The sequence below is a fragment of the Venturia canescens genome, chromosome 4 (genome assembly GCF_019457755.1).
Source record: "Venturia canescens isolate UGA chromosome 4, ASM1945775v1, whole genome shotgun sequence".
NCBI lineage: Eukaryota > Metazoa > Arthropoda > Insecta > Hymenoptera > Ichneumonidae > Venturia > Venturia canescens.
Genome location: NC_057424.1, coordinates 7949504 through 7968132, shown reverse-complemented (window position 1 = coordinate 7968132; position 18629 = coordinate 7949504). Strand labels below are relative to the sequence as shown.

General features: G+C 41.4%; 2 long non-coding RNA genes across 2 annotated transcripts; one reads left to right on the top strand and one right to left on the bottom strand.

Moving 5' to 3' along the window:
* Positions 1-613: 613 nt before the first annotated feature.
* On the top strand, positions 614-3440 carry LOC122408994 (uncharacterized). Its single transcript, XR_006260583.1, has 3 exons — positions 614-1080; positions 1251-1368; positions 1601-3440. It is a non-coding gene; the product is annotated as an uncharacterized lncRNA (long non-coding RNA).
* Positions 3441-5488: 2048 nt separating this feature from the next.
* LOC122409101 (uncharacterized) lies at positions 5489-9554 on the bottom strand. The gene is made up of 5 exons (XR_006260604.1): positions 8694-9554; positions 7243-7554; positions 6519-6996; positions 5976-6099; positions 5489-5607 (listed from the first exon to the last, which is right to left on the bottom strand). It is a non-coding gene; the product is annotated as an uncharacterized lncRNA (long non-coding RNA).
* Between the last annotated feature and the right edge of the window lie 9075 nt (positions 9555-18629).

Here is an 18629-nt window from a genome sequence, read left to right as displayed (position 1 = left end):
GTTGAGGGTGACGCAGGCAAAAAACTTTGCATGTCGGCATAAAGTAGCACCGTGTGTGAGCTATATACCGTGCCCGTGGACGAGGAGAGGGTAGTTAATATCAGCCCCGCAGTTCACCCCAGAAACATTCCCCCTTCGTTCCTCTTGGAAAAGGCGCGCAGGACACAATTTACAGCTGGAATTCGCGCTAGCGGGGACGGAAAGAAAAAAGGTCGCGCCGCTTGGTCGCGCACGCGAAACAAAAACGCATTGGAAAGTGGAGCGCTGTCCCGTCGTGCGAAAAAAATATTTCAACCACTTTTAAACAAAGGTCGAGCTAAAGGAGCATTAAGTTATATTTCAGGCTAAATATTTGAGTTTGTGGGTTTGGGATCGAAGAGCCTTCTCGATATCCTCGTGGCGGTACAATCTGCGTTGGCAATTTTGCACCAACAATTCGCTAACCGTATGTCGATTTTCATATATATACATGTATATTATTTCGTTCTTCGTACAGAGACATAGGAAGGAAAAAAGTGGGGCGTAAAGTGAGGCGTGGCACGAAGCCAGGCATTGTCACTTTCTGACAAATTGGGGTGAGTTTACCAGCGAGATTAACGCGTTGCTGCCACGGCTTCTTTATCACGAGTTTTTAAAAAGTTGCCTCTGACTATATCGCAGATTGGCTGAGTTTGAGCTCGCTACACATACTGCAAAAAACGACAGCGCTGACTGATAGTCACTAAAATTCTGGGTCGAACGAAAAATGGTTACTTTGACTCCCACCTTTTCAATGGTATTAGCACGTTGTGATGTAGAGCCAGCCTCGTTCGACAGAAAGCCACCGTTAAGTCTTACAAATCCTCAAATCCATGCGACTCTCCATAATGTTGATAATTCGCTGGTTACTCGATTGAACACATTCGTTCTGAGTGGGCAATCATTTGTGAATTTTGAATTATTCTTAGGCAAAATTCCTGAGGCGAAGTTTTTAATGGAACATGAGAATACTGTTATTTCATTGGATTTCAGAGCCACTGGATTTTTCCATCTCCGCAATTAGCGCCGATATAAAACTTTTCCATTCCCACTGCTCTACACGTAAGTTTAACATTATAAACTTTTTGCACCGAATCAATAAAAAAAAAAAAAAAAAATAAAAAAAACCAATTAAATCATGAGAATTCAACGAGATCTGGAAAATTTTAAAAACACCAATCAGAATCTTGAAAATTATAAAAACGATAATAAAGTACAATGTTTCATTGCAGATCGATCTAACCTCAGTATGAATTTGCGCTTCTAATATCGCACAGATGCTAATGGAGTCGATAAAAGAAAGGCGAAAAAACTAAGTGGGTAGAGGAATTGTGGGTCGAGCATACGAATGTTAGTACAAAAATATACAGCCTCAAAAGAAGACTCCATTCGATAAGAATAAAATATAAAATATTTCTTAAATTTTTCAAAATTTCCGTCTTTTTGCTTTTTCAGTTAAAAAATTGGCATGATCCTGAACAGAATGCTTTCCAATCCGATGAGGATTGACAAGTTATTTGAAATCACACGTTTCAAAGGAGATCAAATTGAACAATACAACCTGGATTATTTTTTTTTTCAGATCACTTCATAAAAGACACGATTAGATAAATAGAAGATCAGATATGCGTGCTCTAATGGCCATGACCTCAGAGTGATAATTGAGTCGACGTCTAACTGGATGTCACAAATTACTGTGATACAACTGCCCAGTAATCTTGCACGGTGGAATGAGAGGATCTTCTATTGGATGCGTCGCGCCGACAGTGTCATCCATGGATTACTCCAAGCAGCGCATTAACAAGCCCATCGAAAAGTCTTATGGCTTAAGTGACAATACGAATGTTTGAAAAAAAGTTGTAACTAGAACGAGCGCTCAATATTATCGACAAATCCGGCAATTAAATTATGCAACGAAGCGTGTATCGAATGACACTGAGCAGTGTCGGCGGATGAATCTCGCACTGCAGTCGTATATGCATGATCTTTCTCGATGGGTTTCGTCAGCAACTTGACAACGAGAAATGACGACGCCGTTGACGACGACAATCGCGCCAGGAGGGGGATTATTTCCATCTCCGTCTTGCTCAGTCTCTCTGGCGCTCTCGCGACCGCGACCACTTGTTGTAACTCGAGATTCGACGCGAAGGTGGGCCTCGCTCTCCACGGGCTAACTCTCCTCCAGCTCTCCTCCAGCTTCTCTGATTCTCATCTCTCGACTCGCCGAGTACGCGACCACCGCCCAAGTTTTACGAAGGGGGACATGAGAAGAGAGGCGAGTATACGCGCGACCATCTCGGACTCGCGTCTCGCACACTGTTGCCTACGTCTGGAGCGGTGCGAAGAAAGATCTCTCGAGACTTCGAAGGTCTCTCTCGCTCTCGAGCCCCTCCTATCTTGCTTTTCCTCCCGTCGAGCGCTCGCACTCCCTTCTTTTCGTTTCTCAACTCGCTACTACATAAAAGATCGTCGCAATGAAAGTTTACGGGCAATTGTCGTCACCGGAACTGCCGAGGACTCGAAAAGTGCATATCGAAGTAACGATTTTGTCATCTTTAGATTCAATTTGAACTCTGCTCAACGACGCGTGTTGGCCTCTATTGATAATAATTCTTTCGTCATTTTTAAAAAAGAAGAAAATCTAGTGGTGACATCCAAGAGCCTCGGAGCTGCGCTTACGGACCGTTGAAACTCTATTTATTGTCATAGCACCACAACAACGCTGTCGCTTCAGTGCCAACGCAATGCTACAGTTTTCAAACGTCCACCCACTCTTTCAGTGAACCATCCAGATCGAACTTGGATTTGAGTCCGATGATCGTGCATTGATCTAAAAGAAACTGTAATTAAAAAAAAGAAAACTTCAAAGGGAAGGAAAAAAATCATTTTTCGACGCTAATATATGGATTTTTACATACACGACCACCATCGAAGCATCGTTTGCGATAGGCCAGACTGTAGAGGGGCTTGTCGGGGATAAATAAGTCTGTTCGCGTTCCAGGAACGCGCATCGGCGCCGGGCCATTACGTAAAAGCTCTTGCGCAAACTTGAGAGCTCTTGCCTGCGCTCGCGATGCATCTTCAAACGCAAGCGGGACGTAAGGAGATCTCGTCTTTATAAGAGACGTCTACATGTGTATAGCTATATTCATCTACTGGCTGGATTTCCCCAACGGTTTGTAAGCTTGATGGACGCGTTCGTCTTTCTCTCCTTCATATCTTCCGATCCGAATTGCGAATCTTCTCAGCCCGACTTTGTAATAACCGTTCAACCGGTATGCGTTGGGACAAGTATTATTAAAGCGATGAAACTCGAGACGGAAACTACATGAAATGTACGATTCGACTCCAACTTAGTTCGAAACGAGCGATTCAAAGGCTTCTGGCCTAACATTATATTGGCTAATAAATCATCAAATGAACCTCCGACGTATTGAAACATCGAACATTATTTTGATTACTTTGTTGCTGCTCGAACTTCGCGGAAATGTGCGTTTACTGAGATCCATTTGCACAACTCGTAATTTGACTGAAATATTTTTGGGTTGGGCGATGAAATTTTATTTTGTTGGTTTCTTTTTAAAAGAATTGAAACCACGTTACTTTTTTACTCCATACAGAGTGTCATCATTAACTAGTCCGCCTGGATTGTTCAGTTGCCGAACTGACAGCGTGACGAAAGTTATGGAGGTGAAAATGAGCGTAGCATTTCAAAGAACACATAAAACCTGTACAGAAATCCGGGCAGCGTTACTGTCAAATTCTGCATACAGATGCACCGTCACACATTTTTAATCCACTACAGTAAAAAAGGGTTGCTATGCGTTCCAGTGCAACGTGGAGTGGGTTATCGCGTTGCATTCAGTGAATAAATTTTGGTTACAGGTACCAGAATATTTTTGCTGAGGTGCGTTTTTACCGGTGGTATAAAAAAAAATGCTTTCAGAGCAAATGATGTGCTCACATAGCAAATACGCGTCCGCTCGAATTGGGATGTGAGCCGAACAAATTTGTTTGCTAAACCTGCAGCGTAGTATGCTGGTGTTACGAAATTAGATCTGCTGAAGCATTACAACGCCTAACGCGAGATTAAACGCAGCACATATCATGCGAGCCGGACCATCGGGAAATATTACTCCATGCGACCAGCTACACTGTCGCCTTGCTCATGCCGTTTTTTTCCACAACTCTTCACTTCTGGATGGGCGACACACAGTGTTTTCTATCTTACGAACAGCACGCTTGAAGTGTTGGTCATCTTATAGAAACGTACGTGTACTTTAATTATCGGGAATGACTCAGAATAAAAGTTATTTCCAAAGTATTATATTCCAAGAATGATATACGAACACAGATACCTAAAATTTTACGTCTTATAAAAGTTTAACCCGCAGACACGACATTGGTGCAAATTAGCACCCAGGAAAAGTGTCTAAAACTTCAAATTCCTTCCTTCAATTTGACCATTCTTCATAAAACTTGATTTTTCAATTTTTTTAATGATTGTAATCGATTACTAAGGTATTGTCACCCCTAAAAAGTCTCGTAAGATCAATTCCATACATTCATGGATAATATAAAAAGTTTTGAAAAGTCGAAGTGCAAATTTGCACCCAATGTGGTGAGTGTGTGACCTCAAAGGGAGTGTGGTGTCCACGGGTTAAGGTAAAAATTGTCGAACGTTTCGATGAAAAACTGTGTCATCGTCCATCTATCGATAGCCCAAGAATTTCGCTGCACCGATGGTACCAATGAAAACTAATTGATATTTCGAGATGGTCGTTGCTATTTCGGAATCGGTCTCTCTCTCATATCTTCTGAAGATGCGCGCGACATCGCTTTAAACTTGTATCTTCGCGACCACACACTTGTCATGAGAGAAAGTGGGGAGGTTAGACAAAACAGCGAATGTCCGAGAGTTGTCCGAAGCTTCTATTTCTCTGTCTATATTTCTCGAAATAGTTACCGACACAGAAGAGCCGCCCGGACGATCTTCTCTTGTTGCTTGCTGTGCGAAAGAGCGGTTGTTAACGAAGTCGTTAAGCTTTGTGGCAACTCCATTGCAATCAGCGTCAACTCGACATACAAGCGCAGTGCAAAAGCGCGCGAACCCGTATACAGAGCTTGGTGTTTATTTTATTATGAGGGTGAGAAGAAAACTGAGATCCAGGAGTAGAGCAGCAGCATAAAAATCATTGTCTAAATTTGTATTTTGTCCTCACACAGTTTTATGACTTTATGCTTCAATATAAACGTGCTGATGGCATCGACAACTTTTCAATCTTCTACATCTTTTAGGGCGTTTTCAATGTTAACATAATAAAATCTTATGAGGATCGTTCATCGATTGTTTTTCGAGGGGGAATAAGTGCGACAGGCTGAAAAATGAGGTATTTTTTGGGGATTTTTTTTTTTAATGGCTTGATTAAATTATTTGAAATTTTGTGTTTCAATTATTGAAGTAATGAAGTATACAAGGAATTTTTTATTTATTTTTAGTACATTTTATTAAACAGAAGACTGGTCGCAAAATGGCGTCTCAAAAAAAGACTCCTCGACGGTTGACAGCATAAGTGCTACAGCACGCATCTGAAATCAAAAATTCAAAAAGACACTGTTAAACTATAATAACTATCGCAGCATCGTAGAAAATTTGAAAATTTTAATTAGAAAAAAATGGCGACCATTTAAAAAAATTCGAATCTTTTACAAAAACTTTGCCCTAAATTGTTAATAAAAATGAAGTAAACAATTTTAAAAAAACTCTACGATACGACGATAGCGATAAGTTTTCCAAAGAGAATCCTTTTTGAATGAAGTCGATTGGACAAAATTTGACAGAGTTATGTTCTGTCAACCAGGTCAAAAAACATGGTTTCAAGAAAATTGCGTTTAAAGCTTTGAGAGCATAAAATTGAATGATGTAACTTGAATATTTATATAAAACATATTCTTACCAATGAGTCTGCTATTCCTGGACCATACAGAATCTCTTTAGCGCCCAAGCTCTTTTTTTCGCACTGATATTCTCCCTTAAGGATATATTGCACAGGCGATACAATGTTGCCATGCTAAACCATGCTAAAAACATAAAAAAATTCAAAATGATCAGAATTTTATAAAATTTGGTGAACATATTCTTTAGTGCCAAATTTGACAAAACAAATTTTTCAAGATTTTTCTTCTGTACAGTTATCGAGTAATTGATCACTAAAGTTCACGTGTATAAGCATAGCGTTTCCATATATATAGGTATACATTCCGGGCATAAGAAATCTGCTTTAATGCGTAATTACTCGATAACTAAACAGAAGAAAATTTTGAAAAAAATTGTGTTTTCGCACTTGATGTTGAAGAACATTATTACCAAATTTGATCAATTTCTAATTATTTCGACTTTTGTATCATTCACCCTTAATCACAATTCCAAACGTGTCAACGTTTTTTTCCAGTAATTTTGAGGACACACATTTTTTCCTCCCACATTATAATTCACGTACCGCGATATTCATTCTTCAAAACTCGACTTTGAAGGCTCTTCCATAACGTCTGTTTTTCTCCGGAATCGATGTTTCGAAATGATCCTCATAACGATGTTCTCAATTTATACAGCGAGGTGAGCTTGTCTGATTACGAGTAAATCATGCGGAGCCCAGATTTCAGCTTTGTGGTGTCCCGTTCTCTGCCAAGGGAACTCTATCACATAAGCTCTGACCGCATGAGATAGCTTAACGTGTTGAGTACTCGACTTGACTGATTGGTTGCTTTCTTGTCTTCCCAGAAATCCCGATTATATATCAACTGCGGATCAACAGTCGTATTAGCCGCATCCGTGTCTCATTTATGATACGCATTAGTTGAGCATGCTCAGAACAGTGGAATTTCACCGAGGATTCAGCAGTTTCTATATAAAATCGTCTTGCAATGTTTAATCATAAGATTAAACCCGGTCACATAAAAATATCTTGTCGAGAAATCCTGTAAGAAACAGTCGTCGAGTATTGATTTATTGTAAGAACAATATATCGCGGGGTCTCCAAAAAACAATTCTGATGAGACTCAAGTCCCAAAAATAAATATAGATCATGAATAATCGGTGCTTTATGAAATTTTTGGTATTTCTGTAAACTTGACGGAGTGCAAAACTTTCTAAACTCCGGTCCGAGGGACCACGAGAACACTACAAGGTTTCAAGACACTACAAAGGTGATCAGTGCTGCTCACTATTGCATGAATTCAACACGAGTACATCTTCAAAGACATATTCGCCCACAGCCAGGAAGACGCTTCAGTCAGGGCGACTACGAGGATGCTTCTCATACGTTCCCTTCCAACAAGTAACTCTGTTTCCGTGACTGAAGGATAGCAACTTGTCTGCCAACTCCCTTGCCCGGAAGCCAGTTTATTTTGCGGAATAATCCATAGCTGTTCGTGCCAATAGTTAGTGGAATGAAGTTTCTTTCTCCAAAGTTTGATAAATCGTAATGCATCAGCCAGCAGCAAACCTTCGAATGATTCTCGTTGCGAAAGAAACTCCTGCAATGAAATTTATTTTGATTAAACAGCAGATTCATTGAATTCCGTTTGAACTTGAGAGACACACAACTGCTTCAATTCGAATATTCTAGAAAACAGCTTAAAACTTCTCCTCGGAAGAAGAAGCTTCGTGTTTCGAATGAATGTATCGTTTTGTTGATATTTGATTTTCGTATCGATTGAAAGTGAATCGCAAAGTTATCTGATGGCGTTTGAAAACCTAACAAACGACCGAACCTTCTTGTTCAGTTTCGTCGATTTATAGATTGGTAAGCTATGAGAAAAAATCGAAGTAGAAGGTTAATGGAGATATGCGTGGAATCCTCGATCTCCGAAACTACGGGAGAAAGAAACAAGGGGGTAGCTAAAAGACATCCAGCGGTGGAAGTAATAGCATAGCATTGGTATTCCGTGGAAAGAAATGCGATTAGTTTTCCTTTCTCCGGAGTGGCAGCAGGGAGCGGATACGATTGGAGTTCTAGCGGAGCCAATTGGCTTTTTTTTCTCTTCTTTATTCGCGTTTGGCTCTCACGCGTGCAAAGCTCAATCGACACCCTCATCCTTTTTGGCTCGAATGTCCTGTTGAACGAAAAACGGGCTCGGTAAAATCCACGATCGACGGGGTGTGTTTCACCGCTGGTGGAACCCCTTCCACTTGTCCGAAGCCGAAGCTGTACGGAACGAGAGGATGAAATTACCGGAACAACTGTGCGTAGAGACTCGTGGTAATCCGCGCGGGAGTCCTCTCTGAATCAGAAGTTCCTTAACGAAGCATTTTTATAAAATTTCATTTTGTCGTTAACAATGATTGATTGCGCAGAGTAGAGGACTCGAAACAAGTAGTTGAGAAGTGCAAATTTACAAAGCCGAGTAGTAATTTATTCATGGAAAAATTTGAGCGATGAAAATCATCGTCAGAAGAGTACTTCTGCTTCAGCAAAAATATCGAGGCGCCCATGGAAAATCCATTTTAAAATAAGCCTTCCATATACTTTGGGTGGATTGCCGACCTGGAAATCTCCAGTGAAACTTCGAGTTGGTCACAGACGTTCGAGTTGTGAGGGTATGTACGTATGTTTCTCCGCTTTCAGCTCCCACTATCTACCCGGAAAGTAGGATTATCAATTTGCGTTGATTACCTCAGTTTAATCCACTCAGAGCAGCTGGGCTCACCTGCCGTTGGCAAACGGGCTCCCTGTCCCGCCATTTCTCCCTTTCCCTTTCTGTATATCTCTCCCCGAAATGTTCCAACACTTAGCTAAATATATATATTTATAGTACGTAGGAACTGCGAGTCTCAGCCTCTTACGGAATCAATGTATGTACAAAATGAGCGAAACTATACATGTACAAACGCCTCCGTACACTTAACCATACTAGAGCCTTTCCATTCGATTACTTTTATTAATTAACAAAAGAGAGGGTTCCCTGCCAAATGAGCAAATTAAATTACACTCGTTCTTTCAAATTCATATCGAAAGGTTCTCGTACTTCTAACGTAGGGAACGACTGTGTAGTCATCGATAACACAGCTCATTTACACACATTCAACTAGGCGTATTTTATGCATGTGTCACAACGAAGCTATTGTGTCTGTTAAGTATTTCATCGTGCAGCCTTTGTACGAAAAATCCAAGGGGATCAGAAAAGCTGAAGACAGCTAGAGACTGTGCTATTTATTATTCCTTTTGCTTCATCTTATATCAAGAAGAACAAAAACTACCGTGAAATTCGCTTAGTAATTTGTCCGACGTTCGCTAAACTAATATTTTAGCTTTGTTCTGGAAATGGATACGATCGTGTGGAGGAATGATATGGGAATTCGACGCAGGCAAGATATTTTTCTCACTAACTCATCTGTCCCACTACCACTCGCCTCCCGAAACGATCGTCCCGCATGACGAAAAAAGTAACTAATAACTGACGTAGGTTTTAACGTATGCGCATTCATCATTATTAAATTTATAACTGTCGCAGTGTTACGAAGATGTGATGAGATTGAAAGTGTCTGCCGAGTTTGGAGCTTTGTGAGAAACGCTTGAGGGCCCTCGAATGCAAATCAAGTGACAAAACGAAAGAGACGAAGATGAGAGTCGAATGGGAGGCACAGATCGCAGCCAATGTCAGGTTCGCGAAATGCCGCATCAGAGCAATACTGTATACGAGTGGTAAGCTGGTCATCTGTCCAGCAAAATGGTACGGGGATGATGGCACTGCGGTGTCGCGGTGGAGGAAAAGGAGTATCCATTCGCATGCGCGTTCCCAGACAAGAACAACGCTTTGCACTTACTCCACATTGTCCGAAGAACGAGTGGGAGAAAGGAAGGAATAGATTGGAGAAAGGAGCGGCGATTGAAGTTGTCGAAACGAGATATCCAACGTTGAGCAAGGAGATCAACTTCTTGTGTCTTCGAATGTCCAATGAAAAAAACATCTCTCTCGACTCGCAATATTACCTTCAAAGTGGTATTATTATGGCCCATACTTCAAATAACGAAAATTCTAATATAATCGCTTAATATGGCTAACGTATAGGATGAAAACCTCGCATGAGCTTGTTTACACTCAAGTTACGAAAATTATGCAAGTTGTATGTTACCGAGTTTGAACTAGTTATCCGCGACCAATCATCAAAAAATCGTACCAGCATGAAGACAAAAATATCTCCCGAGCCGAAATTTTGAGCCTATTTTGATGCTCTTCCGGTAGGAAGTGAAGGCACTACAGTAGGATATAAAGTAATGTAAAATGAACTAAATAAGATGTCGATGTGCCTTTCTTATTGGATTCTACGTTTACACGCATACATATGCGCAAGTACGTGTAGATATACATTGATATTTGCATGCTCATAGACAGCACACATCAATGGAGCCATTTATTGATAATGTTTTTTTTATGATGAACGTTGAATTTTAAAATATGTAATCTCGAACTCGACCTCCAAGAACAGACACTCTCGTCCGGTTTGTGAGCAACTAGTACTCAGCATTTCTTTATCGTCTAACGCAATCGGATTAGACCTCGCACCGATAAAAAAAATCTCGATTGTTGAGGAATAATCGGTGTGCTCTATTATTGATAAAGAGAAAGACTGATTCTGGCTGGATTTTTGCGCCACACCAAAAATCGTGCAAGGAAATAAACTTCAAGTGTTGTGAATGAGAGAACATACATACGCTCTGTGGATTTAAATGCCATCAAAATAGGACCTCGGGTTACTCAAACTGGGTCCAGAGGAGAATAAGGTTTTGTACAGGAGGCAGGCCTTGCCGTAGTGGTCAAGGAGGAGGAGGGGAAGTTGATTCAAGAGACACTTTTAGGTCCATAGGAGGACTAGTGTCATCAAATGGCCTCGTACGAGGCTTAAATAAAGTCAAATACCTTTACAATAGGTTCAAAATTTCGACTCGGGCTCTTGTCACGAAAACTAATTCTTAAATGTTCGTAATGAGCTAGATATAGGCCTGAGTAGGTATCTTGACGGCAAGTATTAAAATCAACATTTTCAGCCGGCCAGGACGAGATTAGACGACTTTTCCTCATAATTGCAAACGTTTTTTGTGAAAGTATTAAAATTCAATTTGTCAAACAACATTTACAATTGACCAACAAATTGACCAACTGTACGTGACTGTTAATAAATTCGAGCATGCGACCGTTTCCTTTGCATTTTCCAGAAGCATATTTTGTGTGCTGTAAACAAATTACGTTTGCATTGCAACAGAACTGACCATTGGAATCTGACCATATGATATTTCTCGTATGTTTGTAGTTATCTCGAGGATGAACAAAGCAGGGAGAAAAAACCGCAAAGATGTTGGGTGGAGGGATGTGGCGGAAAGGATAAAAGGAAGCCCGGGGATAACCGTGTGCAAAATGTATATAGATGCAAGCTTTTACGAGCAGGTCAAATAAGTAAAAAAAAAGTGTGGTCGGTAACGTTGGATGGTTGGAATGGAGAAAACGTAACCGGATAGGCACAGGAGAGGAAACCGGAAAGTAGATTAATCTGAGAGCTGCTACCATCGAGCCCGTCGTTTGGCGACTGCAAGGAAGAGCTTTTGGCTGGAGAAGGATGCCCAGCACTGGTGTAACAATATCGCTGTACTGCGGATGGCCGAAAGAATGTTGCTATTTTTGTTTTTTTGTCAGATTTTTTTCTGTCAGCACTGTTTTCGATACTCTACATTTTTGAATAGCTGTATTTTAAAAAATTCTAAAAAAAAACATGTTTCAGTCCAGAGCCATCGATTTCCTCAAGTGCCGAATAGCATGGGATTCGCGTTATACAAGCCAGTGTATTGTGGAGAGATTATACGTTCATTGACTAAATCTGCATTTACACGAAGAGAGTGCATTTAAATTTCATGAATTTCAAGCCTCGACGCTTTTCAGTATGCATTGAGGACATTAATTCACTGTTCATACGAATTGTCGTGTCTGATGTGGCTACTTTATTCCAATGAAGCCGATTGACTTTGAATGTTTGTTGTTAAGTTTCCCGGAAGTGAAAACATTCAGCAAAGTATACATTGCTGACAAACAAAGTTTCAAAAGGAAAGCATCGCGTGGTATTGAAACTAAATTAGTAGATCGATAGCGATCACGAAGCCCAATGGTGACGTTGCTGTATCTCTATTTTGCCATCCTCTTTTCTCCGAGGTAGAAAAAAATATAGAACTTCCGAATGAAATATAGTGAAAGAGCTTCGATATCATATGAATAGGGGAGACCGGGGCAAAACGGGATACTTAAGGAAATATTAAACTTTTCACAAGTTTGGGAAGCTCTGTCTATTTTTTACTTCCAAAAACTAAGAAATGTACTGAAATTCTTTTCAATTTTCAAAAAAAAAAAAAAAAAAAAAAAAAAAAAAAAAAATCCGAGTCAAAACGGGGTACCCCTCAAAAACTCATGAATTTTTTTTTACTATGATTTTAATTCAATGCACCTTGGGTGTATTTTACACCCGTAACCGAGTGCTTCCGACTTACCGCTGTAAGCGTTGAAAGCGATCTCAGCGCTTACAGCGCTCAAACGTAAGTCGAGCGCGCGCTGTGAGCGCTCTCAGCGCTTACAACGCTCTAACGTACACGTCGCACCCTCTGTAATTCAATTAAAAATTAATGATATGAATAATAACGAAGATTGCCAATGTTTATTTTGTAAAAATTTGTATTTTTTATCCACTGAATCATGGATTCAGTGCCAAAATTGTGCAGAGTGGGCACATGATTCGTGTGCAGGTGTAACCACACATGATGGGGTCCGCAAACATATATCTGCGATTACTATCGTAGACAGTAATCTGCGAGGCAGTAATCCCAGATTTACAAATACTTTTTGTATATCTGTGCAAAAACGTTTTCACTTTAAAAGCGATGTAAAAAAAGAGAATTTGAAAAAAATGAAAATCCAATAAAAAACAAGATATTTTGGAAAAAATATGTTTTATGCTCTTTTCGGACTAGGATAAAAATTAAAAAAAAAAAAAAAAGACAAAAAAATTTCTCTCATTTTTCGGGTATCCCGTTTTGCCCCGTTCTCCCCTATATGGGCAAGCGAAGGAACAGAGGGAGGGAGTGAACGAGAGAAAAAGATAGACAGCGTAAAAAATAGGAGACTTCGCAAGAGAGACCGAGTGAGAGAAAGCCTGAGGTATTCGCGAGAGATACCAATTCCACACGGAAATCCCCGAGGGCCCCAGGACGTCGCGTCGTTGAATTCGAATCGTAATCCAACGGCGTGCGAAATCGAGGTGGTGCTCATTGCCGCCCTCTTTCCCGCTCTCACCTATGCTCTGCTTCTCTCCTTTCTCGTATTTTCCGCTTCCTACCGTTCTTTCCGGGAGCTTTTCCTGCCTGGAGGAACTTTCGTACCTCATTGCGAGCCGGACGATTATTTTGCACCCCCTTCATACTCCATGCCAACCACCGGGCTCTCTCCATTTAACTTCTCTCGCTTCCGACGCATCGCACCAAGCATCAAGACACGAGTCGAAATAGCTCAGCTAATTTCATTTTATTGCGCAAGAGAGTTTTGCGCAAATGCCAGCACTGAACTTTCTTCTTGATACTTCCTCGCCATACTGATATTACCGTAGATGCGTACCTTCAATATTTTCTTTATATAAACGTATTTTCGCTGCATGCATGTATTCCTCGGCTTATTAAGGCCTGACTGGGCGACTCTTCGAAGCGTTAAGTTTTCCGAAGGCCCATAAGCATGAAGACCATTTAAACGGACTAGCTATTCGCATACACAATGACCGTTTATTTTGACAATACATATTCTGTTAGCAGGTCTATGTCGTTAAGGCGGATCGCAGATGATTATTATTATTTAGATTAATTTATCATACGACAATTGTTAACGAATAGTTACGAAATAAAAGCGTTTTGCATTGGTATACCAGACAAAGTATCATCGCGTATATTCGTACGTAAATAAAATTGCAGTTTATGATATTCTTTTACGGATTGCTCCATTATCGAGATTCCGAAAAATAATAGGCGAAGAGTGCAAGCAACGATGACGAAGGATACACGAGTGGAATGATGACTACACGAGAATAAGAAATACAAAGTGAAAGGAACTAACAATATTGGTTGAGAATTCATTGTTGTCTGGGGCCTCGCGGCGCCCTCTTTCTTCCCTTCGCGTTACGCTTGGCGAGCCGTGACCCTCTTATATCGTGCGCGAATATTACGGAACGTGTTATTATTATTACAGTGCATTAACTGCACACGGAGGCAACCGAAGAGTCTTGAAAAAATAACTTTTCGGTTGTCAAGATTTGTTCGTCTTCATTCCAAGAGAATGTTGAATGAACTTGAGATTTACAAAAATGAAAAATGAATGAATTGCCAGCAGCGACTTTGGCAAGAACGAAACGTTCGGCTACCTCGATCTATGGCTCCGCGTTCTTGGAAAGTAGAATATACGAGAATTCATAAAGAATCATATCGAGGAAGTTTGTTTAGTCGATCATCGATCTGGCACTTTGTCTTTTGATTTCTATGCCGCGAATCCGATAGCCGCGAGGTGTCTGGAATACCAGTGTGGTCTTAATACTCATCAAAGTAATAACTCATAGTACATATAATGCCCTGCGCTGTACAAAACAAAGATAAAGCAGACTGTGAACTGCAGTGCGAAAGAGAGAAAATGAAGCAGAGAGAAAGAGTGAAAGGGAGAATAGTGAGAAGTGTAGAGGATAGCCACAGCTTCAGGGCAAAGCTAGATTAATGACGAAGAGCAGCGAGTAGAGAAGCCAACTTCTTGCCAAAACCACATCGAGAACTACGAACATGTTTTGCAAAAAGAGCGAGTATACCCACTTCCATCTGGGTTTGTACATACGCAAACCCACAAGGAAATACTACGCCTGGTAAGCTAGGAATATGCACCGGGTTATAGTAAGTACACATGCACTTGTGCACGTGCGTCGTACGTGTATACAAAAAATACATATGAACCGCGAAGTTTGGTGGAGCAAATACTCTCTCGCGAAAGTCGTATAACAAAAGAATATTCTTCGCGGCGTAGTGAAATTTTTGAGAGGTTGGCTTCGAAGCTGTGTTTTATTCCAAACAGCCATACACACTTCGATCATCAATCATTCTTCGTTTTGCTATAGAGAATCGCCTATAAATTCTCACTGTCAGTTCCGACGACGAGTTGAGTGTCTTTCACACCGATAGTAAAATGCCAGTGAATTTCTCGCACTTACGACAGACCGTATATCCGTCTTCCCTTTTGAGAGTACAGACAATCGAGAGACACGCGAGAGACGTGTGTAGCCGTTATCGGCTCGTCTATGGATGCCGTTTCAACGTAGAAATTCAGAATCCACTTCATTGTTGTTATCCGACCGGTAGGCTGTTTCCTAGAGAAGAAAAAAAATCGAAATTATGGAGGAACGGGATGGAAATATTGATCAACGGGGAACGAAGCAGTCTCAGGCGAGCTCTCTGAGACAGCTTCACCGAACGAGATCGCACGTCGTCGTAACGTAAGTCGTGAGTCGCGAGGCGTATGGTGACGCAGAATGGAGATGAACCAACTGTAAGAGTATAGCGGAGAAAAGGAGACGGAGGAAAGTGCAAAAGCTCAGTCACTTCCGCGGAAATGTCGCGACACACCAGACAATTCGTCTGGCACAGTGAGTACCACATCGGCTGCCTAAGAGGGAACGAGACCCGGCCTTCTCTCATCTTCTCGCTTTCTTCTATACAAACTTGTTTCTGCATACAGTTATATCAGCTCGTGTTGTCCCTTTATGAAGCTTCGTCGCTACGACTTTAACACGGATACACAAAGCTAAATGAAATGATGCGACTGCATCAACACGTGGTTCACATTTACATTGCAGCTATACAGTGTTTATCCATCAGAAGAAGCTTCCAAGACCGCTGAGTGTTTCTAATTTTTACATCGATAGTAGCCAAACCTTTTCTGCATGATGCTCCGAGGCTCTTACACGGGCGATGAACGTAGAATTAATTGCTTTGACCAAACGGTTAGCGGCATTAAAAAATAACCAACGACTTCGAGGCAGTAAAAAAGAACATAAAAAATCAGCTGTTCTAAATAAATAAAAATAATACGAGAGAAAACTGTCATAACTCTCTGAACTTTCTGGGCCCGTACGAAATTATTGCTGCAGTAAAATAGTAAATTTTGAGGACGGTTTTTGTTGTTTGCCGTAAAGTCACGATAATACAGTGCAAGAGGTAGGTTGAAAAAGAAGAAATGATGCGGGAATGGGAAGCTCGAAACGCAGCAGTCATATTCCCCGGGTCATCTCCTTGCCTTGTCATACTCTGCATAGTACGTCTTCGTGGTTGTGTACACGGTTGTCTGTTGCTATAGAATATGATGAAGGTGCGAGCTAGCTATGCAGTATGAGAAATGAACGTGCATATTTGCATAGCCGTAGCTCTACGGTAAGCAGCATACACTTGGGTATCCGCTATATATTCTGTTCACCATTCGCGAGGCACGTCTATCTCTAACTCGTTGGTAGGTCATAACGAAATGGAGATCCGGAATTCTCGCTTCCCTCTCTCTCCTCCCTCTTCTGCTCCGCACTTATGGGCTCATACGTGTTCTTTTCTCCTTATCCTTCGTTCTCGTTTCTCCCTGGAAATTCGTTGCTCGTCGTTCCGCACAGCCGGAACCGGTGAGCAAGAGAACCAGCAAACAGAAAAGTACTCAGGACCCTTGGATACTGGGTCGACTGGACCCTCAAAGGAATTCGCGTCCACATACCTTCGGAACGTTTTCCTCAACGCGGAGCTTTCACGAGTTACGGACGTCTCCAGATGCATTCACATCGCACACGCATTCGGTTTCATAAGTTGACGTTCTCATACAAGAGGAAGAAAGAGAGCAGTAATCGCAAGCGGTGTATCGAACCATAACACACATGGCGAGAGCGAAGCCAGGTTTCTAAAGTTTTAGTACCCGGTACGTTCACTCGGCTGAATGCCAAGTACTCGGGCTCTTTAAATTACGTTAGCGAGTAGGGGAAAACTACTCACCGATGTTGTCGAATTGTTCTCTGTAATTTCTATCTTTCTCGCCTTTTTAGTATGCATTTCATCGATTTTTTTTCATAAGTACTGGAGAACAAAACTGGTAACGATATTTTCTTTGAATTCGGTCATCGTTACCTCACTTTTTCGAGGTTACATTTTGCTTGAGAGACTCGTTCGATTGTTCTTCCAGCCCTTGCACCGTCGAATTCCAATCACACTGCGTTCCCTAAACAATCGATGTTTTCGATGAGTTCGAAAGCAAACCGGATCAGGTGTAAGAAGAAGATATTCGATAGAAGATAACTCTGACCATTTATATCTACATTGAGCAGCGCTGACATACGCGGTTGCTTCTAACTCAGGTCTGTTCTATACCCACGAATCGAGTAATCGCAGCCTTCGCGAGCAGGACGACTGCCAAGTGATCCTTCCCGCGATCTCAGCGACCTCCACTCCCTGCACGTTCCATGAATTTCTGCAGGACAAACCACGAAAAGAAAAGAACAAGCACGAGGAAACATGTGCGCGACTCGGCTCAGGGCTCGAATGACCCTTCCTTCCTATTCCACTTTTTCTCTCTCCCCTCTATATCTCCCTCGCGCGTGTTCCGCACGCCTCGAGATAATTGGTCGTGCGATAGGCGGCTGGATCCTTGGTACCGAGCCAAAGCGCACCCAGGACCACGAGCAACCGCATATGAAAACCTTCATTCGTATTTACACATGCCTACAATAGATGTCTACCAGTAAACGCAGGGATGCTTCACCGAGTTCCAGTTTTTCGCTGATATGCTCGATGACGATGTCATTGCGCAGCTCGAGATGGAGGCGAGGAGCTGATGAGTCAAGACATTTGTTCAAGATACTCATATGACGACAGCTGTGCTTGGAAGATCAATGTCGCGCAGAAACTGCAGATTATGATGATCAGTATTTTGCTCCAAAATATTCACGCCCATCGATCTTCTGCCTATCTAGAATTCAATCGGCAAGTCAACACTGGTAGAGAGTAGATTTCTTGAAAGGCGAGAATGTCAAATAGCGGAAATTGATTTTTCCACCTCTTTTGCCATTTCGGAATATCGGTAAGCTCCGTGAGCGAGGAGGAGGAATTCTATGAGCCAGTTGGAAAAAAACCCTCGAAAAGGAGAGCACATTTTTTTCCAACGTATGTTCTAGAAAAAATTGGAAAACTTACTGAGACACTGTGCGATGTTCTGCTGCTAATCCTCATTTACGCTCATATTTCCTCTCTACATCATTATTCTCACTTTTTTCACAACGGAGGTTTTTTTTTAAACTCCGTCCAACTGTGGCTGATATACAAACGAGGGAACCTGAGGAACACCGCTACTGTTGTTTCCATCTCGAGGGACCACCTACACAGGTTTCTGTAGCACGTTATGTATGAGACGTACAAATTGTGCATACGTGTATGGTATGAAACGAAATGGTATAAAATACTGTGGAAAATCAAAATCAAGATTGATGATGGTAGGGAGGGTATGCGCATGAGTTTCAGGTGTAATGA